We start from the raw sequence: 27,421 nt of genomic DNA, 5'->3' as shown, positions 1-27,421 counted from the left end.
GGTTTTCACTTCACAGGTGTGCCCTGTCAGGTTTAATAGGTGGGATTTCTTGCCTTATAAATGGGGTTGGGATATCAGTTGTGTTGTGCAGAAGTCTGGTGGATACACAGCTGATAGTCCTACTGAATAGACTGTTAGAATTTGTATTATGGCAAGAAAAAAGCAGCTAAGTAAAGAAAAACAAGTGGCCATCATTACTTTAAGAAATGAAGGTCAGTCAGTCTGAAAAATTGGGAAAACTTTGAAAGTGTCCCCAAATGCAGTTGCAAAAACCATCAAATGCTACAAAAAACTGGCTCACATGAGGACCGCCCCAGGAAAGGAAGACCAAGAGTCACCTCTGCTTCTGAGGATAAGTTTATCCGAGTCACCAGCCTCAGAAATCGCAGGTTACCAGCAGCTCAGATTAGAGACCAGGTCAATGCCACACAGAGTTCTAGCAGCAGACACATCTCTACAACAACTGTTAGGGCACCTTTCCACTTGCGAGAAACTCGTCCGTATCTCGCATGTGGAAACCAAGCTCTGGCGCCGACACTTTGGAGCAGAGCGTGCGGCTCCATGTGTTCCTATGCGGCTGCACAGCTCCGCTCCAAAGTGCCGGCTCCACAGCTTGGTTTCCACATGCGAGATACGGACGAGTTTCTCGCAAGTGGAAAGGTGCCGTTAAGAGGAGACTTTGTGCAGCAGGCCTCCATAGTAAAATAGCTGCTAGGAAACCACTGCTAAGGACAGGTAACAAGCAGAAGAGACTTGTTTGGGCTAAAGAACACAAGGGATGAACATTAGACCAGTGGAAATCTGTGCTTTGGTCTGATGAGTCCAATTTTGAGATCTTTGGTTCCAACCACTGTGTCTTTGTGCAACGCAGAAAAGGTGAATGCCTGGTGGCCACCGTGATGCATGGAGGAGGTGTGATGGTGTGGGGGTGCTTCGCCGGTGAGACTGTTGGGGATTTATTCAAAACTAGCTGAAGAGCCCGGCGTTGCCTGGGCATAGTAAATATCTGTGGTTAGTTATAGCATCTCACTTCTCTTATTTTCCCATCAGGCCTCTCATTTCCCCCCTCACTCCTCTCATTCCCACTAACACTTGTCATTTCGACCTCACATCTGTCATTTTCCGATCACTCCACTATTTTCCCTCACTCCTCTCATTTTGCACTCACACCTTTTCATTTTCACCTCACACCTCTCATTTTCACCTCAGTATGTACATGTTTGTCATCTCCCTTATATATAGTATACACCTGTATGTCATCTCCTGTATATAGTATACTAGATTGTGGCCCGATTCTAACGCATCGGGTATTCTAGAATATGCATGTCCCCGTAGTATATGGACAATGATGATTCCAGAATTCGCAGCAGACTGTGCCCGTCGCTGATTGGTCGAGGCAACCTTTATGACATCATCGTCGCCATGGCAACCATTATGACATCTACGTCGATACTGTGCCCGTCGCTGATTGGTCGAGGCCTGGCGGCCTCGACCAATCAAAGACGCGGGATTTCCATTATGACATCATAGTCGCCATGCTGTGCCCGTCGCTGATTGGTCGAGGCCTGGTGGCCTCGACCAATCAGACATGCGGGATTTCCAGGACAGACAGACGGAAAAACCCTTAGACAATTATATATATAGATACCTGTATGTCATCTCCTCCTGTATATACTATAAACCTGTATGTAATCTCTTCTGTATATAGTATATACCTGTATGTCATCTCCTCCTATATATAGTATATACCTGTATGTCATCTCCTGTATATAGTGTATGCCTGTATGTCATCTCCCCTGTATATAGTATATGCCTGCTGTATGTCATCTCGTCCTGTATATACTTATGTGTCATCTCCTCTTTTATATAGTATATACCTGTATGTCATCTCCTCCTGTATATAGTATATACCTGTGTCATCTCCTCCTGTATATAGTATATACCTGTGTGTTATCTGCTCCTATATATAGTATATACCTGTATGTCATCTCCTCCTGTATATAGTATATACCTGTATGTCATCTCCTGCTGTATGTAGTATGTACCTGTATGTCATCTCCTCCTCTATATAGTATATATCTGTGTGTCATCTCCTCCTGTATATAGTATGTACCTGTATGTCATCTCCCCTGTAAATAGTATATACCTGTGTGTCATCTACCCTGTATATAGTATATAGCTGTATGTCATCTCCTCCTTTATTAGACCTTGTTCACACGTTATTTGGTCAGTATTTTTACCTCAGTATTTGTAAGCTAAATTGGCAGCCTGGTAAATCCCCAGCCAACAGGAAGCCCTCCCCAGCTGTATATAATAGCTCACACATACACATAATAGACAGGTCCTGTGACTGACAGCTGCCGTATTTCCTATATGGTACATTTGTAGTACGTTTTGAGTATGTGCAACTTTTGTGCATGTGGCAATTTTTCCGCATGTGCAAGTTTTGCGTGAGGCGAGTTTTCCATGAGGTGAGTTTTGCGCGTGGCGAATTTTGAGCGGCGACTTTTTGTGTTTTGACTTTTATGTGGTGAGGTTGGTGTATGTGTGGTGAAATGTGTGCTGAGGGTGGTATATGTGTTCAAGCACGTGGTAGTGTGTGGCGCATTTTGTGTGTGTGTTCATATCCCCGTGGTGGTGTGGTGAGTATCCCATGTCGGGGCCCCACCTTAGCAACTGTACAGTATATACTCTTTGGCGCCATCGTTCTCATTCTTTAAGTCCCCCTTGTTCACATCTGGCAGCTGTCAATTTGCCTCCAACACTTTTCCTTTCACTTTTTCCCCATTATGTAGATAGGGGCAAAATTGTTTGGTGAATTGGAAAGCGCGGGGTTAAAATTTTGCCTCACAACATAGCCTATGACGCTCTCTGGGTCCAGACGTGTGACTGTGCAAAATTTTGTGGCTGTAGCTGCGACGGTGCAGAAGCCAATCCCGGACATACACACATACATACATACATACACACATTCAGCTTTATATATTAGACTAGCTGTACTACCCGGCTTCGCCCGGGGTAATAACTGCTGTTAGCAAAATAGAATGTGTTAACAAAAATTTATTCTGCACAAAAAAACACAAAACAAATAGATAGAAATGTAATTATTAAAAGGCAAAAACTAAGCTAATAGAAGCATTTTACAACATATATTTCAACACCAGAGATATTCCACACAGATTTAACTAAATTGGCCAAGTAATGTGAAGTAATCTTCTACTACTTATTCGAGAGCCTTTTGATAAACGACATTCTTAGTTTTTCCTTTAGGTGCAAAGACAAACAGATTTTTGGCTGTTCCAACTCTTGAACAGGCCACATAAAGTTGACCATGAGAAAAGCATGGAGATTGTAAATCTAAGCTAGCTGAAGAGCCCGGCGTTGCCTGGGCATAGTAAATATCTATGGTTAGTTATAGCACCTGACTTCTCTTATTTTCCCATCACGCCTCTCATTTTCCCCATCACATCTCTCATTTTCTCCCTCACACCTCTCATTTTCCCCCTCACTCCTCTTATTTTCCCCCTCACTCCTCTCATTCCCCCCTAACACTTGTCATTTCGACCTCACATCTGTCATTTTCCGATCACTCCACTATTTTCCCTCACTCCTCTCATTTTGCACTCACACCTTTTCATTTTCACCTCACACCTCTCATTTTCACCTCAGTATATACATGTTTGTCATCTCCCTTATATATAGTATACACCTGTATGTCATCTCCTGTATATAGTATATACCTGTATGTCATCTCCCCTGTATATAGTATATACCTGCTGTGTGTCATCTCCCTTGTATATAGTATATACCTGCATGTCATCTCCTCCTATATATAGTATATACCTGTATGTAATCTCCTCCTGTATATAGTATATACCTGTGTGTCATATCACCTATATATAGTATATATCTGTGTGTCATCTCCTCCTGTATATAGTATATACCTGTATGTCATCTCCTCCTATACATAGCATATACCTGTATGTCATCTCCTCCTGTATATACTATATACCTGTAGGTAATCTGCTCCTGTATATAGTATATACCTGTGTGTCATCTCCTCCTGTATATAGTATATACCTGTATGTCATCTCCTCCTGTATGTAGTATGTACCTGTATGTCATCTCCTCCTCTATATAGTATGTACCTGTGTGTCATCTCTCCTGTATATAGTATATATCTGTGTGTCATCTCCTCCTGTATATACTTTATACCTGTATGTCATCTCCTGCTGTATGTAGTATATACCTGTATGTCATCTCCTCCTCTATATAGTATATACCTGTGTGTCATCTCTCCTGTATATAGTATATACCTGTGTGTCATCTCCCCTGTAAATAGTATATACCTGTGTGTCATCTCCTCCTGTATATAGTATATATCTGTATGTCATCTCCTCCTGTACTAGCCCTCGTTCACACGTTATTTGGTCAGTATTTTTACCTCAGTATTTGTAAGCTAAATTGGCAGCCTGATAAATCCCCAGCCAACAGTAAGCCCTCCCCCTGGCAGTATATATTAGCTCACACATACACATAATAGACTGGTCATGTGACTGACAGCTGCCGGATTCCTATATGGTACATTTGTTGCTCTTGTAGTTTTTCAGCTTATTAATCAGATTTTTATTTTTGAAGGATAATACCAGACTTGTGTGTGTTTTAGGGCGAGTTTCGTGTGTCAAGTTGTGTGTGTTGAGTTGCGTGTGGCGACATGCATGTAGCGACTTTTGTGAGATGAGTTTTGTGTGGCGACATGCGTGTAGCAACTTTTTGTGTGTCGAGTTGCATGTGACAGGTTAGTGTAGCAAGTTGTGTGCAGCAAGTTTTGGGCATGGCGAGTTTTGCGCGTGGCGAGTTTTATGTGTGGTGCGTTTTGAGTATGTGCAAGTTTTGTGTGAGGCAACTTTTGCATGTGTTGCAACTTTTGTGCATGTGGCAATTTTTCCGCGTGTGCAAGTTTTGCGTGTGGCGAGTTTTCCATGAGGTGAGTTTTGCACGTGTGGCGAGTTTTGCATGTGGAGAGTTTTGCGCGTGGCGAGTTTTGAGCGGCGACTTGTGTGTTTCAACTTTTATGTGGCGAGGTTGGTGTATGTGTGGTGAAATGTGCGCTGACGGTGGTATATGTGTTCGAGCACGTGGTAGTGTGTGGCACATTTTGTGTGTGTGTTCATATCCCCGTGGTGGTGTGGTGATTATCCCATGTCGGGGCCCCACCTTAGCAACTGTACAGTATATACTCTTTGGCGCCATCGCTCTCATTCTTTAAGTCCCCCTTGTTCACATCTGGCAGCTGTTAATTTGCCTCCAACACTTTTCCTTTCATTTTTTCCCCATTATGTAGATAGGGGCAAAATTGTTTGGTGAATTGGAAAGCGCGGGGTTAAAATTTCACCTCACAACATAGCCTATGACGCTCTCGGGGTCCAGACGTGTGACTGTGCAAAATTTTTTGCCTGTAGCTGCGACGGTTCAGATGCCAATCCCGGACATACACACACACACACACACACACACACACACACACACACACACACACACACACACACACACACACACACACACACATACATCCATACATACACACATACACACACATATATACATACACACACACACACACACACACACATTCAGCTTTATATATTAGATTGAAGGCATACGGAACCAGCATGGCTACCACAGCATCTTGCAGCGGCATGCTATTCCATCCGGTTTGCGTTTAGTTGGACCATCATTTACTTTTCAACAGGACAATGACCCCAAACACACCTCCAGGCTGTGTAAGGGCTATTTGACCAAGAAGGAGAGTGATGGGGTGCTACGCCAGATGATCTGGCCTCCACAGTCATCAGACCTGAACCCAATCGAGATGGTTTGGGGTGAGCTGGACCGCAGAGTGAAGGCAAAAAGGCCAATAAGTGCTAAGCATCTCTAGGAACTCCTTCAAGATTGTTGGAAGACCATTCCCGGTGACTACCTCTTGAAGCTCATCAAGAGAATGCCAAGAGTGTGCAAAGCAGTCATCAAAGCAAAACGTGGCTACTGTGAAGAACTTAGAATATAAGACATAATTTCAGTTGTTTCACACTTTTTTGTTAAGTATATAATTCCACATGTGTTAATTCATAGTTTTGATGCCTTCAGTGTGAATGTACAATTTTCATAGTCATGAAAATACAGAAAAATCTTTAAATGAGAAGGTGTCCAAACTTTTGGTCTGTACTGTATATAGGGAGTGACCTAATAAATAGGAGCAGAAGCTCCCCCTGGTGGTCTGGAGTGTGAATGTGTTGCATGTTTGTGGTACCTGGATGCAGTTATCCTTTCTTGCCTGCAAACGTAGCATCACGCTCCCTGAGGGGATAGCGATACCACTGTGACGACCAGGACCCTGGGGTGCCACACATACTGTATGGGGTGCAGATTATCACTAGTACACTAGTAAACCTGCTGCCACATAGTCAAGCATATTCATGAGCTCTGTATAACCACACCCCAACCACTGATTGGCAGCTTTCTGCCTATGCACAGCATACATATAAAGCTGCCAATCAGCGGTGTGGGCGGGGTTATACAGAGCTCAGTATTCAAAGAACTGATAGATCTGCAAAGAGAAAACAGGGATTTTAACAAAACTACAACAATCAGCCCAGTAAGTGACAGATCGCTGGAATCAGGGTCTCTGCTCCTAAATGATGCTTCTCTCAGATGGGGGAGCAAAAACCTGGTGACAGATTTCCCTTTAAATGGGCTGTTGGTTACTTTTGGTTACCATCTGCTTCTATGATGAGGTCACTTTGACATGATCAAAGTTGCGGACTGAGTGGTCAGTGCAAAGTCTGGAAGACACGTCCGATATTGATACGAAATTCGGATGACAATCAGCAATGAAACTTGTTTAGGTCAGTAAAAAAATCAGACTGCACTCGAATGCCATCTGAGTGCTTCCTGCTTTTCATAGACTGCTGGATAGGAGAAGGTGCAGACATTTTTTTTTTTTTTTGACATCTGACAAAAACTGATGAAACTCTGACTAAACTTTAATAAAACGTGGGTCATTTTTCTTGCATGTGAAAAACAGAAGTCTGAATGAGCCCTAAGGAACCAAACAAGAAAACTCCACTGCAGAAAACATAGCAGTTACATACAACTCTGACTGAAATAAGAAAACATCAGTAATACAATTTGCACTTGGCTCCAAAAATAGACGGAAATCTTTATAAATACAGATTATACTCTTTGTGCTAAATTGACAACTCTTGGCTGTGAGAGCGTGCAAGAAATAGTGACAAAACGCTATTGTGCGCCAGATAAATTTGATTCTTCCCACTGCTTCGAGCCTCTGTGGAGACAACCTGCAGTTCCTCACTTCAGCCACCAGATGTCTCCCTTTGATTCCAGATAGAAATTTTGCACATTTATTATTGGCTTGTTTTTCGATCGCAGAGCAACATTTGCTTTCATTGTATAATTTTAGCAATCAGGATAACTTGTAGAAATATTTAAGACAGAATTAATTTTTAAACATGTTAATAAGAAGTCACTCAATGTGGTATTGGCTGGATGTGAGGTCTGTGAGTCTCTCCCAGTAATATAGGCTGGATGTGAGGTCTGTGAGTCTCTCCCAGTAATATAGTCTGGATGTGAGGTCTGTGTGTCTATCTCAGTAATAAAGGCTGGATGTGAGGTATGTGTGTCTCTCCCAGTAATATAGACTGGATGTGAGGTCTGTGTGTCCATCCCAGTAATATAGGCTGGATGTGAGGTCTATGTGTCTCTCCCAGTAATATAGGATGGATGTGATGTCTGTGTGTCCATCCCAGTAATATAGGCTGGATGTGAGGTCTGTGTGTCTCTCCCAGTAATATAGGCTGGATGTGAGGTCTGTGAGCCTCTCCTAGTAATATAGGCTGGATGTGAGGTATTTGTGTCTCTCTCAGTAATATAGGCTGGATGTGAGCTCTGTGTGTCTCTCCCAGTAATATAGGCTGGATGTGAGCTCTGTGTGTCTCTCCCAGTAATATAGGCTGGATGTGAGGTCTGTGTGTTTCTCCCAGTAATATAGGCTGGATGTGAGGTCTGTGTGACTCACCCAGTAATATAGGCTGGATGTGAGGTCTGTGTGTCTCTCCCAGTAATATAGGCTGGATGTGAGCTCTGTGTGTCTCTCTCAGTAATATAGGCTGGATGTCAGGTCTGTGTGTCTCTCCCAGTAATATAGGCTGGATATGAGGTGTGTTTGTCTGCCAGTAATATAGGCTGTATGTGATGTTTGTGTATTTCTCTAGTTAATATAGACTGACTATGAGGTCTGTGTGAATTTCACAGTAATATAGGCTGGATGTGAGCTCTGTGTGTCTCTCTTAGTAATATAGGCTGGATGTGAGGTCTGTGTGTCTCTCCCAGTAATATAGACTAGATGAGAGGTCTGTGTGTCTCCCAGTAATATAGGCTGGATGTGAGGTCTGTGTGTCTCTCCCAGTAATACAGGCTGGATGTGAGGTCTGTGTGTCTCTCTCCCAGTAATATAGGCTGGATGTGAGGTCTGTGTGTCTCTACCAGTAATATAGGCTGGATGAGAGGCTGTGTGTCTCTCTTAGTAATATAGGCTGGATGTGAGGTCTGTGTGTCTCTCCCAGTAATATAGGCTAGATGAGAGGTCTGTGTGTCTCCCAGTAATATAGGCTGGATGTGAGGTCTGTGTGTCTCTCCCAGTAATACAGGCTGGATGTGAGGTCTGTGTGTCTCTCTCCCAGTAATATAGGCTGGATGTGAGGTCTGTGTGTCTCTCCCAGTAATATAGGCTGGATGAGAGGTCTGTGTGCCTCTCCCAGTAATATAGGCTAGATGTAAGGTCTGTGTGTCTCTCACTGTAATGTAGGCTGGATGTGAGGTCTGTGTGTCTCTCCCAGTAATATAAGCTGGATGTGAGGTCTGTGTGTGTCTCCCAGTAATATAGGCTGGATGTGAGGTCTGTGTGTCTCTCAGTAATATATCCAGGATGTGAGCTCTGTGTGTCTCTCCCAGTAATATATGATGGATGTATGGTCTGTGTGTCTCTCCTAGTAATATAGGCTGGATGTGAGGTCTGTGTGTATCACCCAGTAATATAGGTTCAGTGTGAGGTCTGTGTGTCCCTCCCAGTAATATTGGCTGGATGTGAGGTCTGTGTGTCTCTCCCAGTAATATAGGCTGGATGTGATGTCTGTGTGTCTCTCCCAGTAATATAGGCTGGATGTGATATATGTGTGTCTCTCCCAGTAATATAGGCTGGATGTGAGGTCTGTGTGTCTCTCCCAGTAATATAGGCTGGATGTGAGGTCTATGTGCCTCTCAATATAATATAGGCTGGATGTGAGGTTTGTGTGTCTCTCCCATAGGTCTCTGATTATGATCTCCCATAGGTCTCTGATTATGAGGTCTGTGTGAATTTCACAGTAATATAGGCTGGATGTGAGCTCTGTGTGTCTCTCCCAGTAATATAGCATGGATGTGAGGTCTGTGTGTCTCTCCCAGTAATATAGGATGGATGTATGGTCTGTGTGTCTCTCCCAGTAATATAGGCTGGATGTGAGGTCTGTGTGTCCCTCCCAGTAAAATAGGCTGGATGTGAGGTCTGTGTGTCTCCCCCAGTAAAATAGGCTGGATGTGAGGTCTGTGTGTCTCTCCCAGGAATATAGGCTGGATGTGAGGTCTGTGTGTGCCTCCCAGTAATATAGGCTGGATGTGAGCTCTGTGTGTCTCTCCCAGTAATATAGGCTGGATGTGAGCTCTGTGTGTCTTTCCCTGTAATAGAGGCTGGATGTGAGGTCTGTGTGTGTTTCCCAGTAATATAGGCTGGATGTGAGGTCTGTGTGTCCCTCCCAGTAAAATAGGCTGGATGTGAGGTCTGTGTGTCTCTCCCAGTAAAATAGGCTGGATGTGAGGTCTGTGTGTCACTCTCAGGAATATAGGCTGGATGTGAGGTCTGTGTGTGCTGTTGTGAGTTCCGTTCTCGAACTCCCTCCTGTGGTCATGAATGGTACTTCGGCGAGTTCTGTCTGTGAACTCCCTCTGGTGGCTGTGAGTGGAGCTACTAGCCATTGAGGTGCCTTCCTCACCTGCTTCTCATTTGTTGCTAGACTGGCTTCTCTATTTAACTCCACTCAGATTGTTAGTGGATGCCAGCTGTCGATGTCTTAGCCTTGGTTCAGATCTCTCTGGGACCTTTCTGAGGACCTGTCTATTCCAGCAGAAGCTAAGTTCCTGCTAGTTTATTAGTTTCTCATTGTTTTCTTGCTAAATTCCTATTCCAGCTTGTTACCATGATATTGTCTTGCTAGCTGGAAGCTCTGGGGGTGCAGAGTGGCACCACCGCACCGTGAGTCGGTGCGGGGGTCTTTTTGCACACTCTGCGTGGTTTTTGTAGTTTTTTGTGTTGACCGCAAAGATCTCTGTTCTATCCTCAATCTGTTTAGTTAGACTGGCCTCCTTTGCTGAAACCTATTTCATTCCTGTGTTTGTGTATTCCTCTTAACTCACAGTCAATACTTGTGGGGGGCTGCCTTTACCTTTGGGGAATTTCTCTGAGGCAAGGTGAGGCTTTGTTTCCTATCTTTAGGGGTAGTTAGCTCTTAGGCTGTGAAGAGGCGTCTAGGCAGAGTCAGGCACGCTCCACGGCTATTTCTAGTGTGTGTGATAGGAGTAGGGTTTGCGGTCAGCAGAGTTCCCACTTCCCCAGAGCTAGTCCCGATTCCGTGTATAACTATCAGGTCATTCCCGGTGCACCTAACCACCAGGTCCATAACAGTACAGCTGGCCCACAAAGTGTTAATGCATCTCAATAGAGGGAAAAGAGAAGTTCTGAGACCATTTTTTTTTCTCTGCAGTGTGTTTTGTCTCTCTTTTCCCCTTAACCTCTGGGTGGTTTAGAACTCAGGTGCAGATATGGACATTCAGGGTCTGTTCTCTAGTGTGGATCAACTCACTGCAAGGGTGCAGAGCATTCAAGATTATGTGGTTCAAAATCCGATGTTAGAGCCTAGAATTCCAATTCCTGATTTGTTTGCTGGGGATAGATCTAAGTTTCTGAGTTTCAAAAATAATTGTAAACTGTTTCTTGCTCTGAAACCCCGCTCTTCTGGTGACCCCATTCAGCAAGTAAAAATCATTATTTCTTTGTTGCGTGGCGACCCTCAAGACTGGGCATTCTCCCTGGCACCAGGAGATCCTTCATTGTGTAATGTAGATGCGTTTTTTCTGGCGCTTGGATTGCTTTATGATGAACCGAATTCAGTGGACCAGGCAGAGAAAATTTTGCTGGCTTTGTGTCAGGGTCAGGATGAAGCGGAGGTTTATAGCCAGAAATTCAGAAAGTGGTCTGTGCTTACTCAATGGAATGAGTGTGCCCTGGCAGCAATTTTCAGAAAGGGTCTTTCTGAAGCCCTTAAGGATGTTATGGTGGGGTTCCCCACGCCTGCTGGTCTGAATGAATCAATGTCCTTGGCCATACAGATCGAAAGGCGTTTACGTGAGCGCAAAACTGTGCACCATTTGGCGGTATCCTCTGAGCAGAGGCCTGAGCCTATGCAATGTGATAGGACTTTGACCAGAGCTGAACGGCAAGAACACAGACGTCAGAAGGGGCTGTGTTTTTACTGTGGTGACTCCACTCATGCTATCTCTGATTGTCCTAAGCGCACTAAGCGGTTCGCTAGGTCGGTCACCATTGGTACTGTACAGCCTAAATTTCTTTTGTCCGTTACTCTGATTTGCTCTTTGTCGTCCTACTCTGTTATGGCGTTTGTGGATTCAGGCGCTGCCCTGAATTTGATGGACTTGGAGTTTGCCAGGCGCTGTGGTTTTTTCTTGGAGCCCTTACAGTATCCTATTCCTTTGAGGGGAATTGATGCTACGCCTTTGGCCAAGAATAAGCCTCAGTACTGGACTCAGTTGACCATGTGCATGGCTCCTGCACATCAGGAGGATATTCGCTTTTTGGTGTTGCATAATCTGCATGATGTGGTCGTGTTGGGTTTGCCATGGCTACAGGTCCATAATCCAGTATTGGATTGGAAATCAATGTCTGTGTCCAGTTGGGGCTGTCAAGGGGTACATGGGGATGTTCCATCGTTGTCTATTTCTTCCTCCACTCCTTCTGAAGTCCCTGAGTTTTTGTCGGACTACCGGGATGTATTTGATGAGCCCAAGTCCAGTGCTCTACCCCCTCATAGGGATTGTGTTTGTGCAATTAATTTGATTCCTGGTAGCAAATTCCCTAAGGGACGACTTTTCAATTTGTCTGTGCCAGAACACGCCGCTATGCGGAGTTATATAAAGGAGTACTTGGAAAAAGGGCATATTCGCCTGTCGTCGTCACCATTGGGAGCAGGGTTCTTTTTTGTGGCCAAGAAGGATGGTTCTCTGAGACCTTGTATAGATTACCGCCTTCTCAATAAAATCACGGTCAAATTTCAGTACCCTTTGCCTCTACTGTCTGATTTGTTTGCTCAGATTAAGGGGGCTAGTTGGTTCACCAAGATAGATCTTCGAGGGGCGTATAATCTGGTGCGTATTAAACAGGGCGATGAATGGAAAACAGCATTTAATACGCCCGAGGGCCATTTTGAGTACTTGGTGATGCCATTCGGGCTTTCTAATGCCCCCTCTGTGTTTCAGTCCTTTATGCATGACATCTTCCGAAAGTATCTGGATAGATTCATGATTGTATACCGGGACCGGGGGAGCGTCTGACAAGCGCAGTGCGCATGCCCAGGAATCCCAGCCCCGCACTGTGCATAATGCATAACACAGTGCGGGGCGGGGATTCAGCAACAGGCTGGCCGCACTGCCCGCACAGGCGCAGAACGGAACCCGGCACCTGCACTAGGATGGCAAATGATCTATGCGCCTGCGCAAGGCAGAAGACCAGAGCGCAGGCGCAGGATTTCACACAATAACAGCGCTGGGGGGGCGGCGACAATCAACCCAAGCGATGACTGACGGCAGTTGGGCGCTTCTAAGAGGAGGCTTCAGACCCGCCTCCAGGTACAAAGATAAGTATTTCAGCTAAACTATAAATACATTTATTGTGGGAATAACAGAAACAAAAACTAAAAGAGCCACCTTGTTAGACTGCAGCATTACTGCTGCACAAGGTGGCTCTTTTAATTTATAACGCCTGGAGGGGGTGACAGTGGCCCTTTAATATAGGCTGGATGTGAGCTCTGTGTGTCTCTTCCAGAAATATAGGCTGGATGTGAGGTCTGTGTGTCTCTCAATATAATATAGGCTTGATGTGAGGTCTGTGTGTGTCTCCCTGTAATATAGGCTGGATGTGAGGTCTGTGTGCCTCTCCCAGTAATATAGGCTGGGTGTGAGGTCTGTATGTCTCTCCCAGTAATATAGGCTGGATATGAGGTCTGTGTGTCTCTCCCAGTAATATAGGCTGGATGTGAGGTCTGTGTGTCTCTCCCAGTAATATAGGCTGGATGTGAGGTCTGTGTGTCTCCCTGTAATATAGGCTGGATGTGAGCTCTGTGTCTCTCCCAGTAATATAGACTGGATGTGAGCTCTGTGTGTCTCCCAGTAATATAGGCTGGATGTGAGGTCTGTGTGTCTCTCCCAGTAATATAGGCTGGATGTGAGGTCTGTGTGTCTCTCCCAGTAATATAGGCTGGATGTGAGGTCTGTGTGTTTCTCTCAGTAATATAGGATGGATGTGAGGTCTGTGTGTCTCCCAGTAATATAGGCTGGATGTGAGGTCTGTGTGTCTCTCCCAGTAATATAGGCTGGATGTGAGCTCTGTGTGTCTCCCAGTAATATAGGCTTGGTATGAGGTCTGTGTGTGTCTCCCAGTAATATAGGCTGGATGTGAGGTCTGTGTGTCTCTCCCAGTAATATAGGCTGGATGTGAGGTCTGTGTGTCTCCCAGTAATATAGGCTGGATGTGAGGTCTGTGTGTCTCTCCCAGTAATATAGGCTGGATGTGAGGTCTGTGTGTCTCTCCCAGTAATATAGGCTGGATGTGAGGTCTGTGTGTCTCCCAGTAATATAGGCTGGATGTGAGGTCTGTGTGTCTCTCCCAGTAATATAGGCTGGATGTGAGGTCTGTGTGTCTCTCCCAGTAATATAGGCTGGATGTGAGGTCTGTGTGTCTCCCAGTAATATAGGCTGGATGTGAGGTCTGTGTGTCTCTCCCAGTAATATAGGCTGGATGTGAGGTCTGTGTGTCTCCCAGTAATATAGGCTGGATGTGAGGTCTGTGTGTCTCTCCCAGTAATATAGGCTGGATGTGAGCTCTGTGTCTCTCCCAGTAATATAGACTGGATGTGAGCTCTGTGTGTCTCCCAGTAATATAGGCTGGATGTGAGGTCTGTGTGTCTCTCCCAGTAATATAGGCTGGATGTGAGGTCTGTGTGTCTTCCAGTAATATAGGCTGGATGTGAGGTCTGTGTGTCTCTCTCAGTAATATAGGCTGGATGTGAGGTCTGTGTGTCTCTCCCAGTAATATAGTCTGAATGTGAGGTCTGTGTGTCTATCTCTGTAATACAGGCTGGATGTGAGGTCTGTATGTCTCTCCCAGTAATATAGGCTGGATGTGAGGTCTGTGTGTCTCTCAATATAATATAGGCTGGATGTGAGGTCTGTGTGTGTCTCCCTGTAATATAGGCTGGATGTGAGGTCTGTGTGTCACTCCCAGTAATATAGGCTGGATGTGAGGTTTGTGTGCCTCTCCCTGTAATATAGGCTGGATGTAAGGTCTGTGTGTCTCTCCCAGTAATATAGGCTGGATATGAGGTCTGTTTGTCTCTCTCAGTAATATAGGCTGGATGTGAGGTCTATGTGTCTCTCCCAGTAATATAGTCTGAATGTGAGGTCTGTGTGTCTATCTCTGTAATATAGGCTGGATGTGAGGTCTGTGTGTCTCTCCCAGTAATATACACTGGATGTGAGGTCTGTATGTCTCTCCCAGTAATATAGGCTGAATGTGAGGTCTGTTTGTCTCTCCCAGTAATATAGGCTGGATGTGATGTCTGTGTGTTTCTCTTTGTAATATAAGCTGGATGTGAGTTCTGTGTGTCCCTCCCAGTAATATTGGCTGGATGTGAGCTATGTATGTCTCTCCCAGTAATATAGGTTGGATGTGAGGTCTGTGTGTCTCTCCCAGTAATATAAGCTGGATATGAAGTCTATGTGTCTCTCCCAGTAATATAGGCTGGATGTGAGGTCTGTGTGTCTCCCAGTAATATAGGCTGGATATGAGGTCTATGTGTCTCTCCCAGTAATATAGGCTGGATGTGAGCTCTGTGTGTCTCTCCCAGTAATATAGGCTGGATGTGAGGTCTGTGTGTCTCTTCCAGTAATATAGGCTGGATGTGAGGTCTGTGTGTCTCTCCCAGTAATATAGGCTGGATGTGAGGTCTGTGTGTCTCTCCTGATAATATAGGCTGGATGTGAGGTCTGTGTGTCTCCCACTAATATAGGCTGGATGTGAGGCCTGTGTGTCTCCCACTAATATAGGCTGGATGTGAGGTCTGTGTGTGTCTCCCAGTAATATAGGCTGAATGTGAGGTCTGTTTGTCTCTCCCAGTAATATAGGCTGGATGTGATGTCTGTGTGTTTCTCTTTGTAATATAAGCTGGATGTGAGTTCTGTGTGTCCCTCCCAGTAATATTGGCTGGATGTGAGCTATGTATGTCTCTCCCAGTAATATAGGCTGGATATGAGGTCTATGTGTCTCTCCCAGTAATATAGGCTGGATGTGAGCTCTGTGTGTCTCTCCCAGTAATATAGGCTGGATGTGAGGTCTGTGTGTCTCTTCCAGTAATATAGGCTGGATGTGAGGTCTGTGTGTCTCTCCCAGTAATATAGGCTGGATGTGAGGTCTGTGTGTCTCTCCTGATAATATAGGCTGGATGTGAGGTCTGTGTGTCTCCCACTAATATAGGCTGGATGTGAGGCCTGTGTGTCTCCCACTAATATAGGCTGGATGTGAGGTCTGTGTGTGTCTCCCAGTAATATAGGCTGGAAGTAAGCCTGGTGTATTTCTCCCAGTAATATAAGCTGGATGTGAGGTCTGTGTGTCTCTCCCCGTTAATATAGGCTGGATGTGAGGTCTGTGTGTCTCCCAGTAATATAGGCTGGATGTGAGGTCTGTGTGTCTCACCCAGTAATATAGGCTGGAAGTAAGCTTGGTGTATTTCTCCCAGTAATATAGGCTGGATGTGAGGTCTGTGTGTTTCTCTCGGTAATATAGGCTGGATGTGAGGTCTGTGTGTCCCTCCCAGTAATATAGGCTGGATGTGAGGTCTGTGTGTCTCCCAGTAATATAGGCTGGATGTGAGGTCTGTGTGTCTCTCCCAGTAATATAAGCTGGAAGTAAGCTTGGTGTATTTCTCCCAGTAATATAGGCTGGATGTGAGGTCTGTGTGTTTCTCTCAGTAATATAGGCTGGATGTGAGGTCTGTGTGTCTCCCAGTAATATAGGCTGGATGTGAGGTCTGTGTGTCTCTCCCAGTAATATAGACTGGATGTGAGGTCTGTGTGTCTCCCAGTAATATAGGCTGGATGTGAGGTCTGGGTGTCTCTCCCAGTAATATAGGCTGGATGTGAGGTCTGTGTGTCTCTCCCAGTAATATAGGCTGGATGTGAGGTCTGTGTGTCTCCCAGTAATATAGGCTGGATGTGAGGTCTGTGTGTCTCTCCCAGTAATATAGGCTGGATGTGAGGTCTGTGTGTCTCCCAGTAATATAGGCTGGATGTGAGGTCTGTGTGTCTCTCCCAGTAATATAGGCTGGATGTGAGGTCTGTGTGTCTCTCCCAGTAATATAGGCTGGATGTGAGGTCTGTGTGTCTCCCAGTAATATAGGCTGGATGTGAGGTCTGTGTGTCTCCCAGTAATATAGGCTGGATATGAGGTCTATGTGTCTCTCCCAGTAATATAGGCTGGATGTGAGCTCTGTGTGTCTCTCCCAGTAATATAGGCTGGATGTGAGGTCTGTGTGTCTCTTCCAGTAATATAGGCTGGATGTGAGGTCTGTGTGTCTCTCCCAGTAATATAGGCTGGATGTGAGGTCTGTGTGTCTCTCCTGATAATATAGGCTGGATGTGAGGTCTGTGTGTCTCCCACTAATATAGGCTGGATGTGAGGCCTGTGTGTCTCCCACTAATATAGGCTGGATGTGAGGTCTGTGTGTGTCTCCCAGTAATATAGGCTGGAAGTAAGCCTGGTGTATTTCTCCCAGTAATATAAGCTGGATGTGAGGTCTGTGTGTCTCTCCCAGTAATATAGGCTGGATGTGAGGTCTGTGTGTTTCTCTCAGTAATATAGGCTGGATGTGAGGTCTGTGTGTCTACCAGTAATATAGGCTGGATGTGAGGTCTATGTGTCTCTCCCAGTAATATAGGCTGGATGTGAGGTCTGTGTGTCTCCCAGTAATATAGACTGGATGTGAGGTCTGTGTGTCTCTCCCAGTAATATAGGCTGGATGTGAGGTCTGTGTGTTTCTCTCAGTAATATAGGCTGGATGTGAGGTCTGTGTGTCTCCCAGTAATATAGGCTGGATGTGAGGTCTGTGTGTCTCTCCCAGTAATATAGGCTGGATGTGAGGTCTGTGTGTCTCTACCAGTAATATAGGCTGGATGTGAGGTCTATGCGTGTCTCCCAGTAATATAGGCTGGATGTGAGGTCTGTGTGTCTCCCAGTAATATAGACTGGATGTGAGGTCTGTGTGTCTCTCGCAGTAATATAGGCTGGATGTGAGCTCTGTGTGTCTCTCCCAGTAATATAGGCTGGATGTGAGGTCTGTGTTTCTCTCCCGATAATATAGGCTGGATGTGAGGTCTGTGTGTCTCTCCCAGTAATATAGGCTGGATGTGAGGTCTGTGTGTCTCTCCCAGTAATATAGGCTGGATGTGAGGTCTGTGTTTCTCTCCCGATAATATAGGCTGGATGTGAGGTCTGTGTGTCTCTCCCAGTAATATAGGCTGGATGTGAGGTCTGTGTTTCTCTCCCGATAATATAGGCTGGATGTGAGCTCTGTGTGTCTCTCCCAGTAATATAGGCTGGATGTGAGGTCTGTGTTTCTCTCCCGATAATATAGGCTGGATGTGAGGTCTGTGTGTCTCTCCCAGTAATATAGGCTGGATGTGAGGTCTGTGTTTCTCTCCTAGTAATATAGGCTTCATGTGAGGTCTGTGTCCCTCCTAGAAATATACGCTGGATATCAGTTTTGTGTCTATCCAGATTGTTGTCTTCGCTTATTTTCATGTATCAGCACGGCTCCAACACTGCACTGATTTCCTCTGCATGTTCCTCCTTGTCTATAGTCTTTTTTTTTCCTGTGTATTTCAAGATACATTTCTCCCCTTTCAACTGCAGATCTGGGTACAACCAGTTCCCTCCTGCTATGTGTAACACTGGGAGAATTGGGGGAGCAGAGAGCCGGCAGGAACTAGGATGAATTTCTAACATTTTTGCAGATCCCACAGCTAAATAAAGAATTTACAGTCTCTGCAGTAGAAAATGCTGTTTTGAAAGCTGTTTAATTTCCTAATAATAATAAACAATACAAACAATTGGGCAGAGGTGTACCTAGACTTTAGAGATTCTAATTTCTCCAATATTCAATACATTACTGTGACATGCCAACATAACCATTACCAGGCTGCAATTTACACCAAAACCACTAGGAGGCAATATATAGACACATGTAGCATAAGCGTCTCCCAGCAGAGTGTCTCTAGATACAGAGATGGAACCCAGGGCATGGGAGTGTGGAGCACAGACAGGGTCGGACTGGGGTGTCTGGGGCCCACCGGGGATTTTACCGGTCTCCCGGTGGACCAGTCCGACCCTGAGCACAGATATTGGTTTGTACTCAGCTTTCCCGGATACATGAATTTCCCACATAGAAGGTTGCGGAGCTTTAAGAGCGAGACTGATAGAATATGTGCATGTAATGTATGGGCGGCTGAGTCGTCTGCACCCCGCTGCGTGCCGCGGCCGCCCAGGCGAGAATGCCGCCATTCATCTGTTCCTGACGCTAATCTTGTTTCAATTGCAGTTCATCTGAGCACAAGCGGGGCGCTGAGAAAGCGGCAGGCGGGAACCCGAGACAGCGCGGCAATGATTGCCTGTCCGCTCTTGTGTTACCAGAACGTAATTGAAATCCATCTACCCGATGACTGAGCTCATCTGTAGACAGCACGGTCAGTGCAAACCTGAGCCTGGAAAAAAGGACGAGCGGAGAGGCCAAGCGCACCACCGAGACGTGAAATCATTCTGACTCATGTCAGCGGGGTTATAGGAGACTGGAAACTAGGGTCGGATTTTATTCCTGGAAGCAGCGCCACCTTTATCAAGTGGTCATGTCTGGTATTGCAGCATGGGATGAGCTGAGCTGTAATACCTCATACAACCATGAATGAAGGTGGCGCTGCAGCTAGAAAAATCTGATGCAAACCCTTTATTATTGTTCTCCTCTTTATTTAAAGACCATAGAGTCTCTACTCTCACAAAGTAGGACAATGTCATTTATATGGCAACATTATGTAAACATTGTGTGGGCGCTGTATGAGTGCTTTATGTAGGTGCTGTATGGCAGAATTATGTAGGCACATTGTTATGTGGACACCATATGGCAGGATTACATAGGCCTTGTATGGCAGTATTATGTAGACACTTAATGACAGTACTGACTGGGCTCTGTGTGACAGTATTATGTAGTCATTGTGTATCAGTATTATGTAAGCACCATATGCAGTATTATGTATGTCAGTAATATATAGATGTTATGTGAGCACTGTATGTCAGTATTATGTAGGCACCATGTGGTGGCATAATATAGACATGTAATGACAATGTTATGTGGCCACTATATGTCAATGTTATGTGGGCACTATATGACGGTGTTATGTGGGCACAATATGGCAGTGTTATGGGGGCACTATATGTCAGTGTTATTTCGGCACTATATGGCAGTGTTATGTGGGCACTATATGACGGTGTTATGTGGGCACAATATGGCAGTGTTATGGGCCACTATATCAGGCCGGTTTCACACGTCAGTGATTCCGGTACGTGAGGTGACAGTTTCCTCACGTACCGGAGACACTGACACACGTAGACCCATAAAAATCAATGCATCTGTTCAGATGTCATTGATTTTTTGCGGACCGTGTCTCCGTGTGCCAAACACGGAGACATGTCAGTGTTCGTGGGAGCGCACGTATTACACGGACCCAATAGAGTCAATGGGTCCGTGTAAAACACGGACCTCACACGGACGTTCTCCGTCTGGGGTCCGTGTGCGTGCAGGAGACAGCGCTACAGTAAGCGCTGTCCCCCCCACATGGTGCTGAAGCCGCGATTCATATGTTCCCTGCAGCAGCGTTTGCTGCAGAGAAAATATGAATAATAGTGTTTAAAATAAAGATCTATGTGTCCGCCGCCCTCCCACCCCCTGTGCGCCCCCCCGCTGGTCAGAAAATACCCGGGTCCCCCGTCGGCTGTCGCTCCTTCCTGGTCTGGCCGCGGCTTACTGTATGTGGTCACGTGGGGCCGATCATTTACAATCATGAATAGTCGGCTCCGCCCCTATGGGAGGTGGAGCCACATATTCATGACTGTAAATGATCGGCCCCACGTGACCGCATACACTAGAAGCCGCGGCCAGACCAGGAAGGAGCGACAGCCGACAGGGGACCCGGGTAAGTATTTTCTGACCAGCGGGGGGGCGCACAGGGGGTGGGAGGGCGGCGGACACATAGATCTTTATTTTAAACACTATTATTCATATTTTCTCTGCAGCAAACGCTGCTGCAGGGAACATATGAATCGCGGCTTCAGCATGATGCAGAGTGGGTACCACACGCTCCGTGTGGTACCCACTCGCCATACGGGCGGCACACGTGTGCCGCACGTATGGCCTCCGTGAGTTCCCAGGCACACGGATAACTCCGGTACCGATTTATTCCGGTACCAGAATTATCTGGACGTGTGGGACAGCCCTGACAGTGTTATGTGAGCACTAATTGATGGTGTTATGTGGGCACTATACGGCACTGTTATTTGTGCACTATATGATGGTGCTATGTGGGCACTATATGGCAGTGTTAAGTGGGCACTATGTGACAGTGTTATGTGGGCAATGTTTATGTAACCTCTGGCACTCAAAAAGTCGCGCCTCCATACGCAAATATTTTAATGGCATTTTTTGAAGAAAAATTTGTTTACACACATCATTTGTTTATCCAGCACTCAGTGTGCTGGAAACGCTTTATAGATGACGTTTTTTTGATATGGAAGGGTGACGAGTCATCCCTTACACAATTCTTCTGCGATATGAATACTATGGTACCCAATTTGACCTTTACCATGACCAAGGATCCTCAGAAAGTGAGTTTCCTAGACACTTTGGTGATCTTGAAGGAAGATGGGACACTTGATATTGACCTATATATAAAAAGCACTGATAGGAATAGCTTATTGGAATTTTCAAGTTGTCACCCTACTCATGTGAAAAAATCTTTACCAAAGTCACAATTTGAACGAATTAAACGGATAGTCACTAGACCAGATGTAAAGGAACAGCGGATACAGGAGATGCAAACAAAATTTAGGGCTCGTGGTTATCCCCCCTCGGCTCTCAAGAGTACCTCTGATCAACTACAGGTTCGTCCTCAAAGGACTAAAAGAGTAACGTGTGTAACCACCTACCATCCCTACACGAATTATCTTAAAGGCTCCATTTTAGAACATTGGCCTCTATTGAATAGAGCCTATCCCTCTATTCCAGAATTGATGACACTGCCTTTACTATGTTATAAAAAAATCACAAAATATTAGCAATATTCTGGTGAAAGCGGATGTAGGTACAAATAGAAGGGATTTGAGACAAACCACATTGACTACGCAAAGAAGGGGCACATTCCCGTGTCTCAGTTGTTCGCAATGCTCTAATGTTATGAAAGGGGAGACTTTTTCACATCCACGGTCCGGTAAATTGTTCCCCATCAGAGGTTTCTTTACATGCGACTCTGCCTTTGTCGTATATTTGGTTAAATGTCCGTGCGGTCTCGGATATGTTGGGGAAACCACTCAACATATCCGAGACCGTATCTCTCAACACAAGTCCACGATTCGCCGTGGACGTACCTTATTGCCGGTCCCCGCACATTTTTTATCAGCGGGACATTCTATATCTCAGCTGAGATTCCAGGTCCTAGAGAGTATTCCCCCACTGAGACGGGGCGGAAATAGAGTGTTAAAATTAAAGGAGAGGGAATCCTTTTGGATTTTTACACTCCAAACATTGCATCCCTTGGGCATGAATAGGGAATATGAGGTAATTCCCCATTGAGGTTTATTATTACGGACAAATTGTCCTATCATATATTGTATTATAATTGTATGTTTCTTGGGTTTTTTCAGATGCCCACATGATTTGAATAATCTGCTATTTTGATCTGTCTTTCTACTAGGGGACACGTCCTCTCATTTATATATTGACGGGAATATGTAATGAATTATAATTATTATAATGCTAAACAAATGGTTTACATTTATCTATGTCTTTATAGTTTATTTTTTCCTTTTCTTTTCCCTAGTCTGTGTCTCCTGTCATATACCGGCACGGGTGTTTTTTCTTTCTATCTCTGCGTATTCAAGCTCAGGTGGGTTACCATCATCAAGCGTTTAGAGCCCTTATTAGTTTTAGTTTTAATGGGCCATATCTACATTCGGCGTGGATTTTCGCCTACTAGATTTTTACATTATTTTTATTTTTGCAACGTTTTTTATGCCCGGCCATAGTGATTGGCGCCACATATGAGACTCCATTTACTTCAGTTTGCTTACTCGCTCTGCGCATGCGCCTACTTTCGTTTCTCATATTCAGCACAGTACATAGCGGTGACCGGATATGACGTAACGGTCTTTGCTACATTTATATCCACTTCACGGCTTCATTCACCACTGCAGGCCAGCACACTTACCGGTCTCTCTAGGACGCACATGGACTAAGGTATTTACTTGTCAGGCTGCTTATTTATTGCTAGATGTATATCGGCCTTACATCAGAGGGATTCCTCTTATTTTTTGCAACAGGATTGGCTGATTCCCCTTTAGCTATTCACAGATGAAGTCTTTATACAGGTATCAGTTGCGCTCCTACCTATGGTATATAGAGGTTTCCCTTATTTCTTTTAGCCAGTTATGGCAGCACGGTGTTGCTTATTCTTATTTTTTGGTTTCTTGAGACCTCCGCAAGGTTTCATATGGTATTGTTTTCACTTTGTGTACTTTTTCCCACATGTATATATAGAATTACTGAGACATCAATTCACTTATTTCTGGTGACTTTTTGCTGAGATCTTTCACTACCATCTGGCTCTGCATGGTACTTCTATAAGGTACTGAGTACCCTGTATATGATATTTTTTTGACCTATTATTGTTTATTGTTGTAGACTTCCTTGAAAAAGGCTAAAAAAAAGCCGAAACGTTGGATGATGTTAATATGACCGGTAGTGATTAAACCCTTTATGTTGAAACAAAGCAAGTTGTACTTTTTGAGTGCCAGAGGTCACATAAACATTGTTGCATTGATTTTTTCCTCTGAGCACCATTTGACATTTATTATAGAGTGCGCCTCTCTTGTCATAAATTCTGAGTGTTATGTGGGCACTATATGGCGGTGCTATGGGAGCATTATATGTTGGTATTATGTCGGCACTGTATGGCAATGTTATGTGGGCACTACAGTATATGGTGGTGCTATGGGGGCACTATATGACGGTGTTATGTGGGCACTATATGACGGTGTTATGTGGGCACTATTTGACAGTGTTATGTGGGCACTACAGTATATGATGGTGTTATGTGGGCACTATATGACGGTGTTATGGGGGCACTATATGGCAGTGTTATGGGGGCACTATATGACGGTGTTATGGGGGCACTATATGGCAGTGATATGTGGGCATTATATGGCAGTGTTATGTGGGCACTATATGGCAGTGTTATGTGGGCACTGTATAGCAGTATCATGTGGCCACTATATGGCAGTGTTATGTGGGCACTATATGGCAGTGTTATGTGGGCACTATATGGCGGTGCTATGGGGCCACTACAGTATATGATGGTGTTATGTGGGCACTATATGACGGTGTTATGGGGGCACTATATGGCAGTGTTATGGGGGCACTATATGACGGTGTTATGGGGGCACTATATGGCAGTGATATGTGGGCATTATATGGCAGTGTTATGTGGGCACTATATGGCAGTGTTATGTGGGCACTATATAGCAGTATCATGTGGCCACTATATGGCAGTGTTATGTGGGCACTATATGGCAGTGTTATGTGGGCACTATATGGCAGTATTATGTGGGCACTATATGACAGTGTTATGGGGGCACTATATGTCAGTCTTATGGGGTACTATATGGCAGTGTTATGTGGGCACTATATGGCGGTGCTTTGGGGGCACTATATGATGGTGTTATGTCGGCACTATATGGCAGTATTATTTGGGCACTATATGAACGTGTTATGTGGGCACTATATGGCAGTGTTATGGGGCACTATATGGCGGTATTATGGGCACTATATGGCGGTGTTATGGGGCACTATATGGCAGTATTATGGGGTACTATATGGCGGTGTTATGGGGCACTATATGCAGGGCCGATTTTAGGCAAAGTGGGGCCCTAGGCAAAAGTTTAAAATGGGGCCCCAAATGCTAACATATTGCACCAACAGAAACATTTTGGTTGTAGCTACATGCGCTGATTTCAGGCCACTAAACGAGCGTGATCAACAATATTGAAGTCATTCGCCACTTGTTTCCAGCCTCTTTACACTGGCTGGGGACAGAATGATCACTAGTAAATCAATCTGTCCCCATACAGTATCATCTTAGCAGAATATCTGCAGTTTTAACTGGGCGATGTGCTGATGAGAACAATGATTTTTGTTCCAGCATATACTGTACATACATACACCGTACATACACATAGATACACATACCGTACATACACAGACATACACCTTACATGCATACACACATACAGTTATATACACAGATAGTATACACATACCGTACATACATATACCATACATACACACAAATACACATACATACACCGTACATACACACAGATACACATACAAATACAGTATATGCAAACACATACATATACCATACATACACACAGATACACATACCGTACATACATAGACATACACCTTACATGCATACACACATACAGTTATATACACAGATAGTATATATATACCGTACATACATATACCATACATACACACAAATACACATACATATACCATCATACATACACATACCGTACATACACACATGCATATACCATACATTCACACAAGTGCCGTACACACATATACCGTACATTCACACAAGTGCCGTACACACATATACCGTACATACACACAGATACACACACATATACCGTACATACACAGATACAGTTATATACATATAGTACACACATACCGTACATACATATAAAATACACCCAAATGCACATACTGTACATACATATACCGTACATGCATACACACACATATACCGAACATACAGATACACATACACGTACCGTACATATACACATACAGTATATACACATACCGCACACACATATACATACACATATACTGTATGTACATGCACATAAACATACATATATACCATATATCCATACAATTTATTTCACATACACAGATACACACATACTGTACATGCATACACACACAGCCATACAACTATACCATACATACACACATATACTGTACATACACAGATACACACAGATAGAAACATACACATAGATACACACAGATGCACACATACATATACAAGCATATACATACATACATACTAATCTTGTATAGGTGGTCAGATGAGCCCTGCAGGTCAGTTCAGCTGGAGAGGGCTGCAGACCCCACTGTGGGGGATGGGGCACAGAGCAGGCAGCACCTGATGATAAATTCCCAGTAAGGGAGGAAAAGACTCAAATTCAAACAGTTCCATGACTAAAATTATAAAGAGATAAGTTATAAAGAGCACTATAACTGCACATTACTCTTCAGGTCACTTCACCGCATACATTTTGCTGCCGTGCTGCCCCTGCAGTGAGCTCCTCCCCCATCTCTTCTCTGTGAGGAGACGCTGCAGCCTGCTCTGAACAGAACAGTGGAGGGAGCAGAAGACCCCCTGTAAGTCCTGGGAGCAGAAGACCCCCTGTAAGTCCTGGGAGCAGAAGACCCCCTGTAAGTCCTGCTCTTCCTCCACTGATGGCTCTATGTGCTGTGCAGCGGGGCCCCTGACTGTAGGTGAGTACTCACCATTGGGACGCTCCATGCAGGGGGACAGACGGCAGCCAGTGAGCGCTCTCCTCAGTCTGGTCACTGTGAGGTAAGGAAAGCGTTCATTGGCCAGCGTCTCTCCCTGCATGACACGCCCCCTTTTTGATCTCCTGCACTTCGCGCCCCGCTCTCTCCCCGACACTCGGTGTTCCGTGATTACAGGAGGGAGTGAGAGGGGCCCGACCCTGCATGATACCGGGCCTGCCTGCAGGGGCCCCCCTCCACCTCTGGGCCCTGGAGCAGAGCCATCAGCAGTATGTCTGCCCCTGGCTGGGGGCCCCTAGGGCAGCGGGGGCCCCAGGCAGCTGCCTAGTCTGCCTGCCCCTAACGCCGGCCCTGACTATATGGCAGTATTATGGGGTACTATATGGCGGTGTTATGTGGGCACTATATGGTAGTGTTATGGGACACTCTATGGCGGTGTTATGGGGCACTATATGGCGGTGTTATGGGGCACTATATGGCGGTGTTATGGGGCACTGTGGTGCTGTTATTTGAGCAATGTCACACTGATATTACATTGTATTTTCCTTATGAATTGCACACATTAGCCTCGGGGCAGGTCACACACAGTCGGCATGTATCGTTAGACCTCCATTACCCGCTCCTCACCACTACAGCATGTACCCATTTGAGATCTTTGTGTTCCTTCCTGCTATTTGCAGCCTCTTGCACCATCCGCTGCCGCACACGGTGAGCTCTGCCGGGCCGGAGACGTGACTGCATTACACGATACGCTGCGCACTGCTACCACTTTATGAAGTCCCATAACATGCATTTTTCATGGAGGACTCGGCCCCGTCAATGTGTCCTAATCCCTGGGAGCCGGATATTCTCCACATTCAGTGAATATGTTAGCTTATATGCTTCTTAGATGTAGCAGAGCAGACATTGCGGAGCTGAGTTTGTAAACTGGCACAATTCACCGTGATAATGCAATTTGCTACCTGCTTTTTCCATGGGGCTTCATCTAAAGTGAAAAATAGCGAGAAATTACATTGCACAACGTCACCTCTGCTACATCAGTATATGCA

At 45.1% G+C, this 27,421-nt stretch overlaps 1 protein-coding gene across 2 annotated transcripts in view; it reads left to right on the top strand.

The window, feature by feature from the left end:
* Positions 1-27,421, top strand: part of KCNIP2 (potassium voltage-gated channel interacting protein 2) — a 514,316-nt gene that overhangs the window by 243,797 nt on the left and 243,098 nt on the right. The gene's annotated exons all lie outside the window — the stretch shown is intronic.

The sequence above is a fragment of the Ranitomeya variabilis genome, chromosome 4 (genome assembly GCF_051348905.1).
Source record: "Ranitomeya variabilis isolate aRanVar5 chromosome 4, aRanVar5.hap1, whole genome shotgun sequence".
NCBI lineage: Eukaryota > Metazoa > Chordata > Amphibia > Anura > Dendrobatidae > Ranitomeya > Ranitomeya variabilis.
Note: the sequence above shows the minus strand (reverse complement) of the source record. Positions and strands in the feature narration are given on the sequence as shown.